This window comes from Saccoglossus kowalevskii, chromosome 10 (assembly GCF_978046115.1).
Source record: "Saccoglossus kowalevskii chromosome 10, keSacKowa6.1, whole genome shotgun sequence".
Taxonomy (NCBI): Eukaryota; Metazoa; Hemichordata; class Enteropneusta; family Harrimaniidae; genus Saccoglossus; species Saccoglossus kowalevskii.
Window position 1 is genome coordinate 8655036 of NC_140650.1, and position 21570 is coordinate 8676605.

Genomic DNA, 21570 nt, shown 5'->3' on the forward strand with positions numbered 1-21570 from the left:
TAAAGAACATTCCATCCAATAATTACACGTGCGTACGACGAAAATCCGAGGTATAACCCTACATATTCTGATATTGCCGTGGTAAGAATGCGATATCAAACATACACAACATACTAAGGATTCCCCTGTAATTTAAAAAAACCTCTCTCAACATATAATGAAATAGCCCCAAGGACTTTTGTAATGCACAAATAAAGTTAATATCAGAGAAAATTGTTTAACTCGTTTAACCATATAGTAAGCATTCGCGCATTAACACCTGTGATGCATATATTAATATATGAACCAATCACAGCGAGCAGAATGCCACCTGCATGAATCCAAGTAATGCGATCGACTGGATGCTTAGATCGATGTACATGTCAGACAACTACGTACAAATGTATTTCTTTTTTCAATTACTGATACAATGCATTACCTCTAATTTTCCGACGTCTCTGGAGTGGAATCACGTCAACTAATAAGCAGTATAATGTTAGAATGGACTCGGTGATGTTGAACCAGTAGCTGTTCCCAAGGTAGGTGTTTGACGTTTTTGACTTGTATTTCTTGTCTATTAATAGCGTGTTATTTAGCAAACTCAAGGCGAAAATGTCATTACATTTTGTGTATTTGCATTATTTCAGAAATGTGTTTATCCTGTGATGGATTCGACTATGCGAACTTTCGCTAAAGAATCCATTCCGAAGAACACTCAACGGCGTATCACATGGGCTCTTCGTTCAATGAGTGGCCCACGTCACGCAAAAATGTTTGTTGGAATTTTGGTTCTGATGGAAAAGTGAAGAAATTCGATTGTAATGACGATTTAGTTTGTCGGGTAAGTAAATGTTTATTGTCAGGCGTCAGTCAGAAAAGTTGATAGAAATTGCTACCTACCTGAAATTTACTATTCTTAGTTACGGAGCTGCACATTTATCAGTGTGTTCCTAACCGGTGAGGAATTTGAAATGAAGATATTGGCAAGTATGGAAATCGGAATACTAAGCAAACTAGCGTAATCTCCCAAAAAATTGATTTGTTGTGGAAAATACTATTTTGAATGGTGCCAGAGTCAGGAAAGGAAGACGTTGTGTCGCTATGTCAGTGGCGGATCCAGAGGGGAGCTAGGAGGGCCATGGGTCCCCCAAACGCATGACGATTCGTATCATCTGGATTACGCATAGCTTCTCCGCGATTTACGGTTCATATATCTTAAGCGTAGCTTGCCCCCCCCCCCCAATACATTTTGCTGGATCCGCCACTACGCTATGTCCACCAGAAGGAACACTTAACAAATTGTATCTAGAACCACTTCGTAAATAAGAAAATTGTCAAACGTTTTGTATTACAAGCTGATTGTCAAAATTCTCTTCAACTTGTCGTCTCTGATTATTTTATAGAACGGGTTGGATTAATGGCAATTATACCAATAACGCCCCGAGGGAGAGATCGACTACAAGTTTGTGTGAACACTGTGTCGACGAGCAGCTCAGAGTGGGGCATACAGGACATCGAAAATGCACACATATTGTCTGATAACAGTATTAATAATAATCATACTATTGTTGAAAGACTAAAACCAGACTCAGTTCACTCCCAACAAAATCTAATGTATATGGCGGAGATTAAGTGCATATAATATTTTATTAGTTCCAAGACATAAACGTTCGACACAGAAGTTGGATAATAAAACGGCAGGCAATGCCGATGATAACATCCCGGATGAATGAACTGTTTTCAACTGTTGTGTTTTCCATATCCATTTTAAAATTAGTTAGTAATGATGTATTAATGACGCAGGTGATTAATTAAATATTCTGTAATGTGTTTTACCTCGTCTCTTTATTCGGAGGTAAGTCGCGATACCATCTCTAGACTACACCGTGATAACTATCACGACTGTATCGACGGAATGTCAAATTCAAGGCAGAATGTTACAAATTGCATGAGACAAAGTCTAGTAAAGTTTCTGGTATCCAGCCCAGAGCGGGGCAGGTTGATATCGCACCCCGCTCCAAAGATATCACACACGATTTGATGTGTCATTCCGGTTTAAATTGTATATATAATTACTTGGAGTTGTGTCTAGGATGTAGGTGCTCCAACCACGTCCCGTACGGTTGCAATTACACTGGAAAAGTCTTCAGTAAAATTCTGCTTAATGACGTCAGGTGATATCTTATTCCGAATCACGTACTTATAAATAGATTAAGTAAGACGTACATTTTAATTACTGTCATTTAGTTAGAGTAACCAAGGCACTGTCAGAAAGCATCAGCATCACAATACCAAACCTGAATACTGTTGACTACGGCTATGTGTTAGGGTGTGACAAGGTTTCTCTGCTGGGACCAAAATGTGATGTTCAACGATTCCCGAGGTTCCTCGGCAGCTGAAACATAATATAAACCTATTAACTGGTCCTGGGACCACAGACGTATGTTGTGGCAGAATAATTATTGTCGGTACAGCATTCAGTTTCATACCACATTCAGTGAACTGTCTCAGTTCAGTTAGTAAACTTGCCAGCAATGTAGAACATTGTACTTTCGTTTTACAGCAGTTCAATTACGTACCGCACAGAATCTTTATGGCTAACCCCGTGTAATCACGGACTGACCAATCACATTAGTTTCTGGACCTGAATCGCATGGACCAAAACATTTTCAAATAATATTCAAAACAGTAGCAGTGAGCGATTATTTTTGCTTGTGAGAATAAATATGTCGACTTTTCTTAAAGGTTGGTGGTCGTCGCCCCTCGCATGCGCGAGATGTGGGTCTCGTATAAACAAAGATGATGACTTTGCACAGTACAAACTGAGACGTTACCAAGCTTTAATTAGGTAATTTCTTTGGTGATTGGTAGGTATCGAAAAACTCACGGCGGTAATTAGTTCAAGTTACGCCCAGGTCAAACCTCATACTTGTGTTTCCATTAATAGAGCGGATTGAATTGTGGGAGAATCAGTGTTTTATCAAAACAAATGTAACATATGCGCGGCGCAACGACCACCGACATTCAAAATATCCAATCTAAGACAAATTACCGCTACTTTTGATTCCGTCTGTCATTTCCCATGGAAACTTGTTTGTTTTCTCTCATATTAATGTACCATCGATATAAATGTACAATTGGTATAAAAGTAAAAAGAAATTTCAATATTTTTCACAAATTGCCAAAAGAGGATGTACATTAATTCAGATTTTATGTTTGTGTGTAGATTACTATTTTGACAAAACTGACTGACACTTACTTAATTGAGAGAAACATTATATCGACCATTGCCATCGTAAAAGATTTTTTAATATGAAATAATCGTTAGATAGAGAACAAAGTATATTGAGTAAACATAAATAATTACCGCTGTTCCATGTGCCATGTAGTTGACTATATACTGCACGTGGAAGTAGCCTGCTATTTTAATGCATGTTCAAATAACTATTTCATTATATAAATGTTTTGCACATTTCAAAACAATTACAACCCCCCACTTTCTATGGCAATGGCCATGACCGTAGCTAACACGAAGGCTCGCCATGCGATTCAGATGTTATATTGGTGAAAGCGGTGTTTAAGGGGGAAAAACAAAGCATAACGACCCAGTATGGATTTTAATTTTAACTATCACTCACTTCACTATCACTATCACTATCGAATTGCACTGTGTTGAGAACCATGTCGTTTAAAAAACAAGTATAAGATAGGAAAACTGGATTCCCCGACAATAGCTCAGGCTAACATGAACAACAACAAAGTGAATTTAAGTAGAAGGTTAACCGCCAGCGGGCTCTACAGAATTGCTTACTGTGAACGTGCTTTCTCTATAGTCCCGTGTATTGTTTTGCTAAGGGCAGGGGTCGGCTCGGATTCAGCTGCGTCTTACTATAATGGATATCTACCTTGGCTAAATGATTAATAGTGACATGACTGACCTGATTGATTAATGCTATTTAACCTTACATTTGAACTGAATGTAACAACGTAGTGGGCAATATAAAGAATTAACCGTGCTTCCATGAGTAGTTAGCAGGTTTATGTGTGAGACAAACGAGGCATTACCGCGTGTTCCCGGGTCGTGCATTTTTTGCGAACTTGTAACTTAAGTTACACAAACTTGATATACAAAGAAACAACCATATGCCATATGTGTGATAGAATGAGTTAAAGTTATATTCAGAATGATGTAGGCTAGCATGAGAAATCGGATCTTATATATGTATAACAATTTACATGAATGCATATGTAAGTTCCAAATACGTGTTCTAACATGGCGTCCTGGCGCGGCATTTGCGGCAATTACGACAGAAAAAGAAGGCAGGAGGCTGGAATTGAAATTGCCCTGCTAGCTTCAAATGTATTAATTTGAGTTTTTCTATTTATTTTAAGTTGCACGTTCGTGTATATGGTATTACTGTCACTGTTCTGTTTCCAAATGCGAATGCACTTTGCGTGTGAGCTGACCCGTTTCGTCCACTTACTGATATAATAAATGCAATTTTAGATAAATATGAAGAACTGTTGTCAGAGATGGGGAATCAACAGTCTGTCAGTATCTGTAATTATTCTGTTTTATGATAATGATCACATGACCATCTGCTCGACTATTTTATACACGTAATTGTGCCTCTATCAATGTCGGTAAAAACGCATATTTATTTTTTGAATACGTCTAGTCTGTCTAATCACGCAGCGATTGTTGCACAAATAAATCACGTTCACGATCTGAAAATTTGCCAATATAAAAATTATGACTGATTCTACGTAATCACTGGTGCGATTGACAGAACGCGTTGGACTCGAAGAATATGTCATCGCTTTGTTTACGGGGTAGGTGTGTTTATTTTGTGCTTACTGGTAACATCCTGTCACACTCGTATTATTGGTTGAAACTAAAATAAATAAAACAATAAGTCGTACACCGATTTAATGAGAAAAAAGTCATTTGTAACATTGACGAATATCATTGTGATTTCAGCAACTTTAATTTTGTTTACAAGATATTTCTGTAGAGTTATAACAAATTTGACACCAATAATGAATTACTATCTGTCTACTTTTGGGGGATGATGACATTGGTTAATGTGATGATTGTGTAAACGGTCACATCTCTCGCTCACTCAATCCAGATTTAGTAGTGCGATCTACCAGTGATTTCAACGGCGGTGTTGGAGATTACCCTGCGACGTATGACTTCCATTTGAAGAAATTACTTTGACAATTTTGACTTCGATGTTGTCGCGCTCGAGTACTGGCATCATTATTAGATGCCAGGCGTGTACCTAAAGCATATTCTTTCATGAAAATCTCCAGTTGCAATGTCAACATGACCTTGTCGATGAATTAGTCGAAGTCTCAACCAGAACATTTTCGTGACGTTTCAAATTTTCTGGTTTGTAAGAGCAGCATTTTGCACGTATATCCCCGAGGTCTACAATAATGTCGTTCGCGAGAATTCGATCTAACAACTAAGAATGTACAACCATCTCAATTTGTTGTTTCAACAATTCCACTTTCATGGACGTTTAACTCATTTTTTTCTCATTTGAAAACAACGTCATAAAATGAAACCATATTGTAAAAGGTAAAAGACTGATAATCTGTTTTCATAGCAACCATTCATTTTGTTTACATGCCGGATTAGTATTATAATACCAAAACAAAACAGATCTCAATATGTGATCACCGTTATACATTTAATATCGACGATGGCTTGAAATGAGTTTGAGAGGTTAGTGAACAAACACACTCACAAAAACTAAGACTTCAGAATCTGTGTGAAAATACCGATGTCGTTTATCATAAATCACCTTGAACGTGTGCGACGTGCCGCCTGTCACACCGACAGTTAATCGAGTCGACGTATGTATTTCTTTTAACAAACAGAGGGTGACGGTGACGTGCGTTTTTCCACATAATTACAACCCCGGGTTATGTGCATGTTTTTATACTCAATACTCAATACTACCAAATGACCAAAGATGTATGCACATTCACATTTCTCGACCCTAATTCAAGAACGACTATCTGTATAAACAATCGCATCTATTTAACACGTATCATGTTTATACGTTGAGTACAATCGTGTTATCTTGACTTCAGCGATTAGATATCAAGAGTGATATGGATCTAACAGCGTCTACGTGCCTTGCCCCTGGCGTTTTCAATGTGTGATTATTATAGTATCCTATAAGGTGAACGAATAGTTACCCTCTCAGCTGTACTCGTAGAAAGATCGACTATTGCCGAGTTCATTCTATCCCGCATTTTTCTCGCAATTAAAATCAGGTTGTTGCACGTGTCATTGTTTCGAATATATTTCCACAATGTTGAATTGAGTTAATATATGCAAAATTATTCTTTTTTTCCGTCTCAAATTGTCACCACCATGACCATTTGCAAGCACATCTACACATGTATCCCTTTTGCAAATATTTAATACAAGCATGGCACTATTAATAACAATGTTTGTGTTTTTGTATGCAATACAAACCAGGTTACATAAGGATGCGAGTTACGTATATTTTTGAATTATAAATACGTTTTGGAAAAAAAAACACTCTTTTAAAAATTAAAGTCGTGTATTTCAAGTTTTTGTGAGACAATATCTCATATTGACCAAATCTTGGTATGGTCTATAATTACCCCCGCCCCCATCTGCATCTTAGATCAGCGTACGCAAATACCCCAGTCCGCTATGTGGTAATCTTATTATAACAAGCCTAATTACGTCTGGATTAGAATGTTATATAATATAATGTTAAAATTGTATTCACACTTTACAAATCTCTGAGGTGCCCTACTTTGCCCGATATATATACATCACATTTGGAATTGGATAGTGCGAAAATAATTTCAAAATATGCATTTAGTCGGATCAACTGAATTAAGCTAAATGTGTTAACACTAAACGCTACTGAGCTATGATGCTCTGGTTTTCTTTGGAGGTCAGTTTTGTACTACATAATAGGTATGGGGGGAAGGACTTCCTGTGTGACTGAGATTTGAATGTCCAATGCTGATAAATAGCCAATCAAATATCAGATAAAACAACCAACAGAAATTCATGATAAGACTTGTAGTATATAATATACAAACTGCAATGTGCCATGCATATATGTACGGACACGAATAAAGACAACGGAAACAAACACTCAATAAAGGCAATGGAATATCACAATATACACAATAAACCATAAAAGTCGTTGAGAGTGAAAGAGGCACGTAACTTGTTGAATTGCATCAATGTGTTTTGGAAAACAATTGAATGGCAATATGTGACAGTATGCCTCTAAACACTATTGCTCTTAAAGCGGGGAAGTCATCACCTACGCATGCGTCAGGTGGCCACAGCGTGTCATTGTTTACAAACAAGCTTCTACCCTTGAGCCTTTGCCTTCTTAGCGTGTGTTGGTATCATCGCTTGGGACTCAATTCCCGCGCGTGCGCAGGTGACGACCCCCCCCCCACTTTAAAGCAAGAAAAAGTGAACACTACAACGTCTGCGTATTTATTCAGATTTCGATTTTAGAGGATCACAAGAGGTATTGTCCCAAGGTGAATATTATTTGCCTCAGTCCATAGTATGTATAATATCGACCAGTAAGTCTGGGCCAGTAAGTATATATTACTTATTATTGTCCCAAGGTGAATATTATTTGCCTCAGTCCATAGTATGTATAATATCGACCAGTAAGTCTGGGCCAGTAAGTATATATTACTTATTAGCCGATCAATCAATATACGTGTATGAGACCCCTTCCGTTTCGTATGTTAGCAAACTTCCTTGTCGATTAAAGATATCGGATTACTGAGACTTGTAATATAAACGAGATAATGAAATTCCTATATGTATTGCACAGAACACCCACATCTGTGAAAGTATTTGGAATAGCGCCACAAACCTAATTGAAGCACTTGTGGAGTACAAGATGTATCTGGTATAGGACAGTCGTTATTTGTTTATTTGAAAGATGAACAGTATTGAAATAACAAATAAAAACAACAACAAATAATAATGAACGATAATAAGTAGACACGATGGACATAATATATCGCGAAACTAAAAATGGCTAATCATCTAATTGAAAAAAAATGTACCCACATATGTTAAAGCGCTATGATATGAGATTATTTGTCATTTGTATTTTCCAATCAATGTGATACTTAGTCAGGATTTATCGTGTCGTATAGCAAAATTACATTGAATAACAATCAGGTCAAATATGTTTCTTTGCAATCTTGGTATGTAATACACTTGTATGTACATAACTACCTAGGAATGCGAGTGCACCGTTCTTGCTAGTATATATTACGGAACACATGTTGACAGCTATGAGATCATCCGGCATTAACCCATTAAAATGCAATGTTACCAATCGTGCCGTCTGTGTTCTCCCGTAATCAAACTTTGAGAAGATACTGTTGGTTCTGCTTGATTAACTGCCAGAGAAATTAAAAATCCATTTGTGACAACGACTCCCTAGGTAGATAAATTAAAACTTCATTATACTTTCTCTGTCAGTTGTTAAATACGGGAAATGTTGGACACAGGTGTTTTCACATTTATTACATATCGTGTATGGAGAATTAACGAGACGTGATACGTTAACAATAAAGCGCCGTGTACACACAAACGTTTTCCGTTTGAGCAAATACCTTTCCGCATTCTAATAAATATATATCCAGCTTGGATGTGTTTCTTCCTGTCACGATGATCTCACGTCACGCGAACGATAATTAAAAATTATAGGTGTATTTCTAGAATAACTTAATAAATCCAAATAAGCGAAGAAACGGTTGGTGTTTGTCCCTTTCGAATTCGCAGAGCGTGCATTACCTATTTCTGCAATTTGTAGTAACACGATAACCTCGCTTATTACTGTGTACACAAGCAGACCTGTCCAACCTTCTAATTGCAGTATGTGATGTCATAACATTTACATTACACATCGCCATACATGGATGATGATGCTTAGATTTGCATGCACCTTATCCTCTAAAGTTGAAATGATTTCTCAGTGAAACTGGCCAGTTTTAATTTTAAAAAGAATACTTCGTTACGGCAACCGTTCTTGCCGTACACAGAAGTTGCTCATTACTATGTTTCTTGTCATTTCAGCAAGTATATTAAATTACTTTACTTTAATAAGTTTGCTTAGTGTTCAATTGAAACGGTATTTAGTTTACATCTGTAGGTCAGAGTAGAATGTCTAGAAATGACACATGACAGACGTGTATAATCTGCGTTGTTTCAAAACCTCAAGCAATGCATTAAATAAAAAGCTGTGTATTTTGCACTCGTACAAGGCAGTGTCGATTGTCGTCGGGTTCGAGTTCAAGGGGGATAACCATTAAGTAGGCAATAATCAATTTTCTGAGATTCGGACGTGTGTGGTCGTTTTCGTTTAGTGTCGTATTCTATTTCCGTCACAGTATGTCTGCGTCTGATGTAAACACGAGAAGGAGTGACGTAAACATGACGCATGTATGCCGAATAAGTAAGACGGCGATAACTCATTCGAAAGCGCCCATATCACAATATAACACGTCAATACATTTTTTTTTCTGAAGGACAAGTCGTATTTTTCCCGCTGCCAAATAAATTTCATTATACTTAATATAATTATAGGTTAAACATGATTTTTTGAATATTTTTGATAGAGGCACAGTTTCGATTAATAAATAATATGGAAAATTACTTTCACAAACATGACCATACTACGGGGTTAAGGTGTTAATATCGATCTGTCAGTGTCGGTAGTACTCTTTGCTAAGTTTATAATAATGTACAGACATTTTCAGACGTAACCATGATACGGAGTTATCACAATACACCTTTAGTGTCACGTGTTAATTTCCCAACTGACGCCATTTTGCAATATATGCTACATGTTGTTTGAGACGTCGGAGATTCGCGTTCACTACACGCTATATCAACTTGTTTGTTGGACCATTGCGTTGTGGTGTAACGGAGATCGCGTCTGAATACAGTGGCAAGGCGCATTTTCCCGAGGAGAGAGTTCAAATATCGTGTTTCATGTTTATATGTGTTGTCTGTAATTTCGATATTCCAATTCATAAGAAAGCTGATGCAAATGCTCAGGTAACTGCAGTGTTGGGGAATTGGTTACGTCATCGTTTGCCAAAAAAATAATAATCAATGACTTTTCTTGCAGACAGTAATGCGACGGGCTATAATTACAATAAAACGACTAAAAGCTACGCACCGCAGACAGACAGACACATTAGTTATTTTCAAATTAAATCTCGCCACTCGTTACTTTCAATTATTTCTTTGTATTAGAGAATGTCATTTGTGAATTTGAAATACAATCTTCATATCAGATTCAATCACCAGTCTGCTCGACTTTTTAGAATAACAAAGATTCAGTAGCGTTTACAATTCCAATCAGTACATAGCGTGCTGTTATATGTAGGTATAATAACGACACTGTCACATTGTAAGCGATATGTAGCGAGACAGCGAGTTCAAACCAACTAATTTCCAGTGTGCAAATTATAAGATTTACGTATTTTGCATATCTCAGCGTTCCAAGGATGCGTAGATTGAACGCTTTTTCCATAGTTGATAGTACAAGTGACAAGTTGTAATCAAGGAATAAATGCCGAGGGAAGGTATATCAAGAAGTATTGTACATTTCGCGCCATATATGGAGTGAATTGAACAATAGCGAATTGTATATCCGACTGCGGCGGCGGTTCATTGCTATTATACTATACAACTTGATTTTAAATGTAATACTGAGACATGAACATTAATTTAAAGAACCAACAACCATGTTCAAATAATACAGCATTTGAAATGTTCTAATTGAAACCGTGGTTAAATTAAATGGCCCTGGACCTAGTATATAACTATTATAGATACTATAGATACATTTAGCGTTGCCGCAAATTTGCACCCTTGTTTTTGGCTTGGGGGGGAATTGTGTAATTTCCTGCCGGCGGCAACGTTGATATTTGTGTAATCGTCTCAATCGGCTAATCTGAAAACGCCTATTAGTCTGTCAGGTTCAAGAGCGACCCACTGTAGAAGACCATTTGCATCGTTTGCGTAAGTGTGTAAAATACCTTTACTGTATGTCATTCACATTAGAGATCTACTTCTAAACACGTGACCTGTTGTATATCGTCTATTTAATCACGGCCCTCGACCAATCAGAATGGCGTGGCAAAGCAAAGAAAAAGTTGGTATAATATAATAAAATGTAATTGCTCCATAAATCAACACATTTGACGTCAAGTATGATCTTATGTTACGTGCTATATAATATATTGTCGCACTACCCAAACAGAACGTACCATGTCTTAATTATACGTTTGCAGCATTGTTATCTCAACCAAGTAAGTAATGTTTTAGCCTGCGTACGTATATTTATTTGTCTGTGGGTCGGATAACTCAAAAAAGTTGTAGATGTGGACCAAATCATCAAATAGAGATGCAATCCGGTTACCAAGAAAAGAACAACTTGAGAAAGGAGTGTTCATTCTTAACTCAAAAGGTCATCGATGAATCATCATACATTATTCAAGAAAGGTGCCCAGACACGAAGAACAGTCGATTAGATTTTGGCAGAGTTGTGGATATGGAGAACGCATTCTAATAACAATTTCAACAGAGGTTGCCCTTGATGCGGACTAATCGATTATATTTCGGTGGGGATTTGGATCTGGTTGCCACTGTAATAGCAAATTTGTGAATGATTTTTCTGTTGCAACTGAAAACACTTATGAATAAATTCTCATGAATTTTCGGGAGTGATTTTTCTTCTATACGGTCCAATCAATGGGTTTTTGGTGAAAATTCACAGCATTGCCATGGTAACAGCCAAATTGACACCGATATCTCAATGAGAACGAGAAAGCCGCGATTCTTGTTTTTGCCTCTCAAATAGCGTTTCATGTTTTCTCTGATCGCATTCATTGTTCTAAACACTACGATTACAAAGAACAGAGGAACTGTGCACGCGGTGACAGGGGGAGTGGGTCTCTATTTGAGGAGCAAAAATAAAGCAAAAGTATCGGGGCTTTCGTCAATGCGATCATCATAACCATATTGCATCTGAGGTTTTTTACGGTTAATAGCTGACCGTGATAGCGTTCATATCCCAAACCATAACATTACTTTTACATAACACTGCACAAAATAGCATAGCAACATAACAAATCACGGTCCTTTATTATGGGATGTGGTTTATGAACAAATACAATAAAAACGCAGTTCACTGATCATCATTTTGCTTGAGTACTTACATGTGAATGACATTTAATAATATTAGTAATATATTTGTTCTATATGAATTATTAATAAATAGACCATATTATCGCTTGAAAGAAAATTGAAACAGATGACAATGAAGTAATGTTTGGATTTATCAGCGTTAATATAATTGAAGGTTTTCGATCTAAAAACTCTCCATTCTAGCTTGTTCAATATCAAACGTCACCTAACAGTTGCCGAATTCACGCCCTAATCTTTAATGCCTGCAAAAGTCTTGCGTGATGGTAGAAATGTGTGATGACAAGTACCTCGTTGAATTCATAGCACTCCATCATAACCCTTGCAAAAACAAAATGTTGACAAACAAAATGTCAAGTTATTTGTGTTTAACTTATGTATATTACCATGCGTGGTATATCGGTATACACCACAGTATATGTGGTTTATAGTTGTAATATATATTCACACATGACATTTCAAGATGGTGGGACAGTTGCTCAGAAAAGAACTCGACGATTCATGAAAACAGATGTACTGTTTCCATGTGCGCTTTTTAAAGTATACGGTCGACGATCAGGATGTTTAAATTCGACTGCTACGTTACATCAGATGATGCAAATACTAGATCAGAACTGTGCACATAAAATGTTTTTCAATACATTTCGTCAATCTGTTATGTATATTCTATAAACTGCGCCAATCTTCGGGAACTCTCGTCTCGGAGACAGCAATTCTTTGCCGTCGGGCTTCCAACATGTTCAAAAGCGGAAATCATTTGAGGAACTGCCAAATACCTGTATAATAATTCTGTGATAGTCGCAAATTCCGATGAAATACTTAAACCAAGCTTTAATAAAATGTATCCCTGTCGCGGGGTATGTCCATACATAAACAACAGTTTGCAGATCAGGATCGGCTATTTTTTTCTCAAACTTCACGTCATAGAAATATATTCTAAATTGAGTAATTCCATTTTTCATACTTTTGATATTTCATTTTAATCGTACATTCTTTTTTTTAATGAAGCTTTTAGAAAATAGACGACGTGTGTTGATATTGTCATCGGCAGCTGATCTCAGGTCGTGTACTATAAATCAGACAATATTGATATTGGATATCACGATATGTCGCAAAAAAGCAATTTGAAAGCATACCAAAAAAAACAGGCGTTTCTCTCAAATATAAATGATACAGACGATTTATTTTAAATATTTGATGTACACAGCAACGGAGGGTGTAAACTACAATGTAAAATGTATAGACAGGAAATTATCATAAAAAACTGTACAATTGGTTCACACAAATCACGCACCATATGTATCGTAACACGCCATGTGTATAGACATCGGTATAGTGACAGGCGACGTTATTGTTTCCATTGTACCTGACATTGAATTATGGCGCTAATAAATAGTAAAATTAGCAATTGTCGTTTCTATTATATATTTAACCTTAACAATCAATTTCTATAAATTGGAAAGCGGAATTTTTTTTGAAAGATTGGAAATTGTTCATCAGTCGCTATATGTGATGAACTTCCGCTAAGACATTGTTACAATAAACGTAACAGTGTCGTTCACAAATGGTTCAAGCATGTGCATGTATACTGATAAATTATTGAGATTTATTAAAACATATTATTATGCGCTTAGTCGTCTGATTCATTTCATGCGTTGTCATGATAATTGAACACCACGTTTCATTCACATTGAATATCTGATGTTCAACGCTTTGTTAAATGTGTGTTGAATTGATCATTTCTATATCTATTAGCTTCTGTAGATATTTACGTTCAATTCTTCCTTCTTAAGAGCAACGTAAATTATCAATGACTGGATACGCAGCGTAAAATAGAAATTGGTGTAGCAGTTCAAAGAGTGATTGTAGTTTATAACGTGGCTGTCTCATCGTCTTACAAAGCATGATCGGCAACAAAATAGAATAAAGCATACATTCTGCACGTTACGGAGCACGTTTACGTTTCTATATCATAGAACATGTGACGCCATTCATGTATGAATGGATTGTAAATTGCGTGAAGTTAATAAAAAAATATCGTATTGGATTAACGTCACTCACTATAAAACATTTGTTTGTTTTACGAATTATATGTATATATAGGTTAGTGTGTTAATATGTAATCTTCTGAAGTGCAGTATATCATGATGTGTTTGTTAATTGGAGCATCGATCGTTATTGGATTACCTTTCCAGAACAATAATGTCGATTAACCTAATAACCCTATGCATAATATGGGATTGAATTAATGGTAAATTTGGTGGTTTATAAGATCGAATTTTGTGTAGCAAAGACATGTTTATACAAAATTGTTTTCAATTTAGCTGTTTTTTTACTTTCGGCGTTAGCATACAATGAACTCTATCGTAACCTTACTCGTCTGTAACGCGTTTTAACTGCCGTGATTCGTGATTCGGTTGTCTTTGTGTAAAATCGTCTTTTCGAAGCACCCGTCTTTGTCAGTGTGCAATTGGTGTACAGGTGCATCCTTGCATTCAGATCTAAACGTTCTTTATATAGCCATGTTCTAATTAGAATGAATGCACCTGCTCTGAACATACACACTGTACACAGTTACAGACGCAGAAAATTATGTCTTTGCCATTGACTTGTTGAAAATCCTCTCTTTGAAATGACGGTTTTTATACTGTCGCAGAGAATAATATATTCTATAATACATGTTCTATGCACTTCTATAGTTGTGCTTTAATATACTACATACTAGAATAATAATAATTATAAAGCGTTAGTCTAATTTTCAAAGTATCGGCACTGTTATAATGTCTACTCACTTCCATTATAATTCAGAACAATAATTAGAACGTGCGCTAAGTGCCGAGTGTATTGCGCGACGCGCCGTGTTCGACGTGGCACTCCAAGATATAAGAAGGAGCACGCTGTGTGTATGACCATAAGGTTGTTATCTGAATCTATGCGGTGTATGACAAACTTAACGTGAACAGATTTATGCAGTGATTACAGACACATCCGTGCAGTGGATTTAGCTGGGTTTAATCATCGGATGGTGAGATCCTCTTTGTATCATAATCTAGTAACAATTACTTTTTGACACCACACATGTTGTGCTAGGATACTTTAGAGAAAAGTCAGTTGTTGTTGTTGTTTTTTTTGAATTAAAAATGAACGCACGTCAATACTAGTAATGTAAATACACATGTAAGCTAGAATACCGGATTTACCATTTATTACATCAATTGTACTAGTTTAAGGCCTTTGAAAAACCTGGTTCGAATGGTGCAGAAAAGTGATTATTGTATTGTTTTAACGGACCAAATCAGAATAAAGCTATATATTATTAAAACGTGGTATATCTCAGATCACAACTTGGTTCAGTCTACGTATACAATATTTGGTAGCCTTGCCTGCTGTAACGACGTAACCTCGCACGAATCTACATTTTTCTGATTGCATAATCGACCAATGTAATAATAATTTGTTCCTCGTATAATCAGGCTTAACACATTTTCCTCGTGTTATTGGAAGACAGTGTATTATCCATCCCGACACTGCTACACATGTGTTTTACAGTAGACGTTTACATATTAATGAAAATACCCAGAATTTATTAATTTTTATAATAAATAATAATCTAAAAAGGCTGGAGGTCATCAGACGATTTTGAGAAAATGATGGCGGCCATTATGTTACAACGTGTTTGCCATTGTTTCGTGTGGCGTAGAAACAATGCCGTATCTCACTTTTTTGTTGGCTGGGGTCATAGTCATTGAGTAAACAATTATATATTATGACCGATTCGCTACATTTTTCGGAGGGGGGGGGTGAAAGTGTTTTTCGCTAACACTGTGCTGCATGGATTTTTGAAAGTACTATTATTAGGAACATATTCTCAAAATACGATTTTATAACATATACAAGAATGTTGTTCTATGTTGGCACGGCTCAGTGATTGTCCACACTAAAACAATAAACATATAATATACAATAATAATAATAATTTATCAAAGTGCTTATATTGGTTTTTGGTTCAACCACCCGAAGCCTAACCTCTGACCCATAATGACACATTTCGCCCAGCACTCGAATTTCTTAGATGCGCTTTATTTCTATAGACTACTTGTTTACTGCAAGAGTGTAGAGGCTGATGATATGTCTTGCCTATCTCGTCATCGAGTTTGCTGATGTTACTGCTATATATACTGCAGATAAATTCAAGTCATTAAAACTCGTCTGAACCTTGATCTTAACACAGTTAGTGAAAATCTGTGCTTAAATTACGACAAATCAAAATCAATGGTTATCACAACTGGTAGACGAAGAATTATCGATTTGTCTAATTTTAATTTTACCCTCAATAATAGAGAAATAGAAAATGTGAATATCACTGGGTGTTGTAATTTCTGACAGTCTCATTTGCGTTTCAACTGTTTCTTTTCGCTAGAATTGGAAAGATATATTTTGTCCTGTAAATTGTTTTTCAATTGTTCCATTTTTTCACATCCTTTGTATTGTTCTGCTGTGTGGAGCAATACAAGTGTTAATGATATTTAAATCCTGGAATGTCTTCAGACATGATTGATGATTTATTTTAGACGCCTAAGCATCTGCACCAACAATATATATTTTTAGCTGGAATTGGTAGATTGAGATAACACCTAGTGTGAATAACAATGTACATGCGGCTGTGAAAGCATTAATTAATTAAAGGAATACCATCTCGTCTATGTCTAAGTGAACCACAACGACGAATTGCTGACAGATTGAAAAACACCCAGTAATGTACAATTGCACACACTCACCCACACGCACACACACAGTTTGAGGGGAGGTTTATTGTAACAAATTGTATAGTTGTGAGAGAATGCTTTATAATTTAATGTATCATTATTTTGTCGAAAGTATGTTTTGACGTCTTCATATTTTGAACTTCTTGACAATTAGGGTATTTGACCAAATTTGATACCAGTTACGGATACCAACACAATGGTGCCTTGTGATTGCTGGTTTTAATGTAATAACATTTTTGCTTGGTAATACCTTCCGACTATAAGGAGCTGGGGAGAAGCAATGAAATATGTGACTGACTGTACAGGGTTCAAGGCAATAAACAATAATCCCACAAAAAGACAACCTTACCCACACAGTGTCCCTAGTACTAGTGGATTCACCAGGTGTGAATGGTTTTGTACAATTAGAAACTGAACCCATACAGGATGTGAACAATTATATAGGGTCTGTGTCAAACAGTATGAAGTGAAACTTGACGTGAACACCACTTTGGACTTTAATGTCAGATGTGAACACCAACACAAATCCTCTATAGATTTATATTTGCATCTACCACAAAATGTGTGAGATCTACCATCAACATGTCAAGGACCAACACCAACCTCTTCACAAAATATTTATAGTTATTGGAATTATGAGACTTACCACCACCACTTAACGCTATGGCTTACCTTGCCTTCAGAAGCTTCGTTTGGCTGATAGGCTTGATTAGTTGAGTTGCAAGCATTCTCAGTAGAAGAAGAGAGAGAGTCTTAATCACGATCTTATCATTGAACACCTTAGCGGATCAAAAGTCTGTCTTCGATTATACAGTATGAGACATCTTATCAGTTTGGTCAGTCCGTTTGAAAGTGGCAGATTCTACACAGATGGGGGCTCTGAATTGATTCTGTAGACGTGACCCCACAGGATGTTCACAATTCACGGAGACTTAGTGTTGAGTGTTGAATGATGAATCGGCTCTGACACATGCTGCTTATTAGACAGGACACAACAGCAGAATTCAATAGTGTGACTTGGCAACTCCTGTTCTGCAAATGAGGTTTCTCAGCATTGTTTATATTCATATTACAGTTCCAAGTACCACTCTTTAATACGTGTTGTGTCTCAGATGCAGTGTCAACAATTGTGTGCCTTTACATGTGCGTCACAAATACATAGTTATGACAAACATGGACCGAGTAGAGTAGTGATAACAGTTTTGACTGCTCAGACACCAGTAGCAACTATCTTGTCACATTCACTCTGTGGCGAAGCGTTTTCGTGCAACAAGTCAATGCAACTTCGTCATCAGCTTCACGAGAAACCTGTGCTTGCTTGAGAGTCCATACATAAGGCAAGGGACCAGCTAAAGCAAAAATAGTAGTCGATGGGAAAAAGGAAAAATTCATAAGGTGGTTTGACCCAATGGCCCAATTAGTGGATAAATACTTGTTTGTTAACTAACGTCATAACGTTAACTTTTCTAAATACCAGTTACATAGGTCGAAGGAACAATAGGTATGATGGCAGAACAGACTGGACAACTATTTGAGCGGACAATTGAAAGGTCTTGTGGTTAACTTGTACTCAACTGGGGATTAATTTATGTTTACGGGCTATTACCCAAATAGGGATAATGCTTATTATGAACTTGTAGGTTAATAGGCAAATTTTACCACAACAACGAACACTCGGGAAGGTACATGTTAAGTCAACCATATATGAAGCTATGAACGCACAAATCCAACAACTCATACCGATTGTTATACTGTATCCAAGATGAAACCCGTCTGATAAAAATGTATTATAAACACAGGTATAATCTGGTCAAAGGCATGGCTTCTATGATTGCCTTTGCCGACACTATACCTAATTAATTGTGTTATTCGAATAAGAACCGCGTTTATCATGTATTAATGTTGACCTGGACCGTAAATTACTAGTAGTAACACTTTCATAACTAGGATTCCTATTATTTTATGGTGAATGCTCATATGTCGATGTGATTGCTCTTTTCAACTTCACAATTGACATCACCACTTCACGGATGAATGCCTGCTGTTCATCTACCTTTCTCCTGCAGATTTGATTTGTTATGTGGTACGCTCATTGTATATCTACTGCTTTGTGTTGTTGCACTTGAATTGTTATGTTTGTATATGTGGGAATTCATCTATAGTGGCAACGGTGTTAATTTCACTACCTAGCAAGTTAACCATGCCCCGTGCAATATTTCTGCAAGACCTATCTCCGTTGGGGTACAATAAATGTTGTTTAATAGACCATATTCTGTCGCGATCTCGTTGAGAGAATCGCGCGACTTGTTTTTTAACCCTGAAATAGTGTCTGCAACCATCGTCCATTGTTACATATACCATTGGCGGAGCGAATTTATCACCATGAGACAATTCTTATTAATCGATCTCATGAAACTTATAGTTAAAAGGCGGCAGTCGTCGCGCTGCGCATGTGCGACATTTGTGTTGATAAACATTATTTTTCCCACAATCCAATGCCCTCTTGTAATGGAAATCACAAGTATGAGATTTGAGTTCAGAAATTTTAAATAAATAAATAAAATATTTATATCGTAACTGTCATTATTATTTGTAATACAATTGTTCGCCAGTCGCCAGTTAAGACAGAATTATCTCACAATAGCTTTAAATAATTCCGCTCTTATAGATAATTCAATATAAATGTTGTGTTAAAAAGCAAATCTAAATCAGTTGCATGCGTTGGCATTCATTTCGTTGATCTTTAATATTACACAATATATTAATTTCATACATGTTCAGATACATCCATCAATCAATCAATCAATCAATCCATACATACATGACTGTTCACTAGTGTAAGTATCAAGTCGGAATTGCTGATGATTTTATTTCAGCTTACTTAGTTTATTTGTATTATTTTTAAATCTCGTCATTGTCAAACCCCACCGATAATATCCTTATTCAGTGCGTTGTAAACATCTGTCACCGTAACCATACGAACTAATCTCACATAATGCCACCATATTGGCCATTTGTTCACTCTATTGCGTCGTCGTCATTTTCACTTGACAAGATAAAATGCCATCTGTTCTATGTCGAATAACTGTTACATTATGTATGATACGTTTTGCTTGTCTGAATATTTTTAGTTGAATAGGTAACGCTTCATGTGTTTTTCAATTAATTAGAATATTGAATAATTACTACCTAACGAGTACGCGTATCCCGAGCATTAAACTAAAAGGTGCAATCATTAAGTGTCAGCTGGTACATGTCTCACTGTTTTGGGATTATTTAATAATAGAAAGAAATATCATTCGGGTCACCAGTGTTTGTATAGAGTTGAAACCACAAAGCATTTGTATATGATATTTCGCTGTGTTATTTTGCGCACAATACGACGGGCAACTGTGAATGAAATGAAATGAAAACGAATCCACCGATCTTAAACCAAATAATATTATAATTTGTCGTGTAGGAGTACGTTGTATGGCAGCTTAGTCTGTTTAAATCCGCTCCACGTGTTGTTCAATGTAAAAAAAATGCGTCTATCACTGGCTTTAATGGATTAAAGGGGTGGAATGGCGTGTGGAAAGTGTAAATTCACACCAAAACCGACGACTCACAATTAACGCATTTAGAATATTAAGATACACAAAAAAGTTACATGGTGTGACTAATAAACGAGTGTGATATAAATGAACACAATTGACAACACAGCTGGTCATGCCATCAAATGCCTGTTTATTTGAATAATAATTGTGACAACCAAGCAAATTTTCACGTAAATATTGATGAGGCCCTGCTTCTTGTCGTGTTAACAAGAGTCATCCCGTGTATATTTGATGTGACGCAAGATAAAATAATATTAATTAACGCTACTTACCCTCTTCTAGCACGCAAATGCTGAATATTTAGTTAGACTCACCAGAGCGAAATTTTGCCACATAAAGGCATGATGCCCACCTAGCTAAACCGAGTCAATACATTGTACACAAAGACGAGCTTTTAAAATGAGGCAGACGTGCGTTATCCATGGTATCAATTCAGGAATTCGACACAAACCACTCAGTGGACAATACGCATTCGCTGAATGCAACGTTTTTAAATCACATGAGCGATTACACAAGACAAACGTATCTTTCGCATGTTTCATCAGACATTTTGCGTAATAGCTTTCTCTTTACAATGTCTAATAACGGGAATGCGTGGTATTCGATCACATTTAATGCTGTTAAAGATCCTTAACGGTCACATGGATAATTTAAATCAAACGAATTTAATAACTCCAGTGTTCGATTGACATGTTTAATGTTTCAGAGATTCTAGTTATTTTAGAGACGAGATGGGTTAGAAAATGATGTGTCTTACGTCCACATACACATTTCGTTTTTAGCTATACTATGTAGGCCTTCGTGCGTTTAATTAGGCTATTTTACACGTATAATACTGTTTATGAGCCATAATGTCATTACCGCCTGAACTGCCGTTTTTTTCGATTATTTTATTTGTGTGTTGTCTAATCGCGGCCCGTCTTGCCTTGACTTGTCACTTTTATATGTGTGAGACTATGTTAAT

General features: G+C 36.5%; 1 long non-coding RNA gene across 1 annotated transcript; it reads left to right on the top strand.

Annotated features, from left to right (window-relative positions):
• The first annotated feature begins 750 nt into the window (after window positions 1-750).
• Window positions 751-1809, top strand: LOC144342844 (uncharacterized). The gene is made up of 2 exons (XR_013418834.2): window positions 751-820; window positions 1383-1809. It is a non-coding gene; the product is annotated as an uncharacterized LOC144342844 (long non-coding RNA).
• The last annotated feature ends 19761 nt before the right edge of the window (window positions 1810-21570 follow it).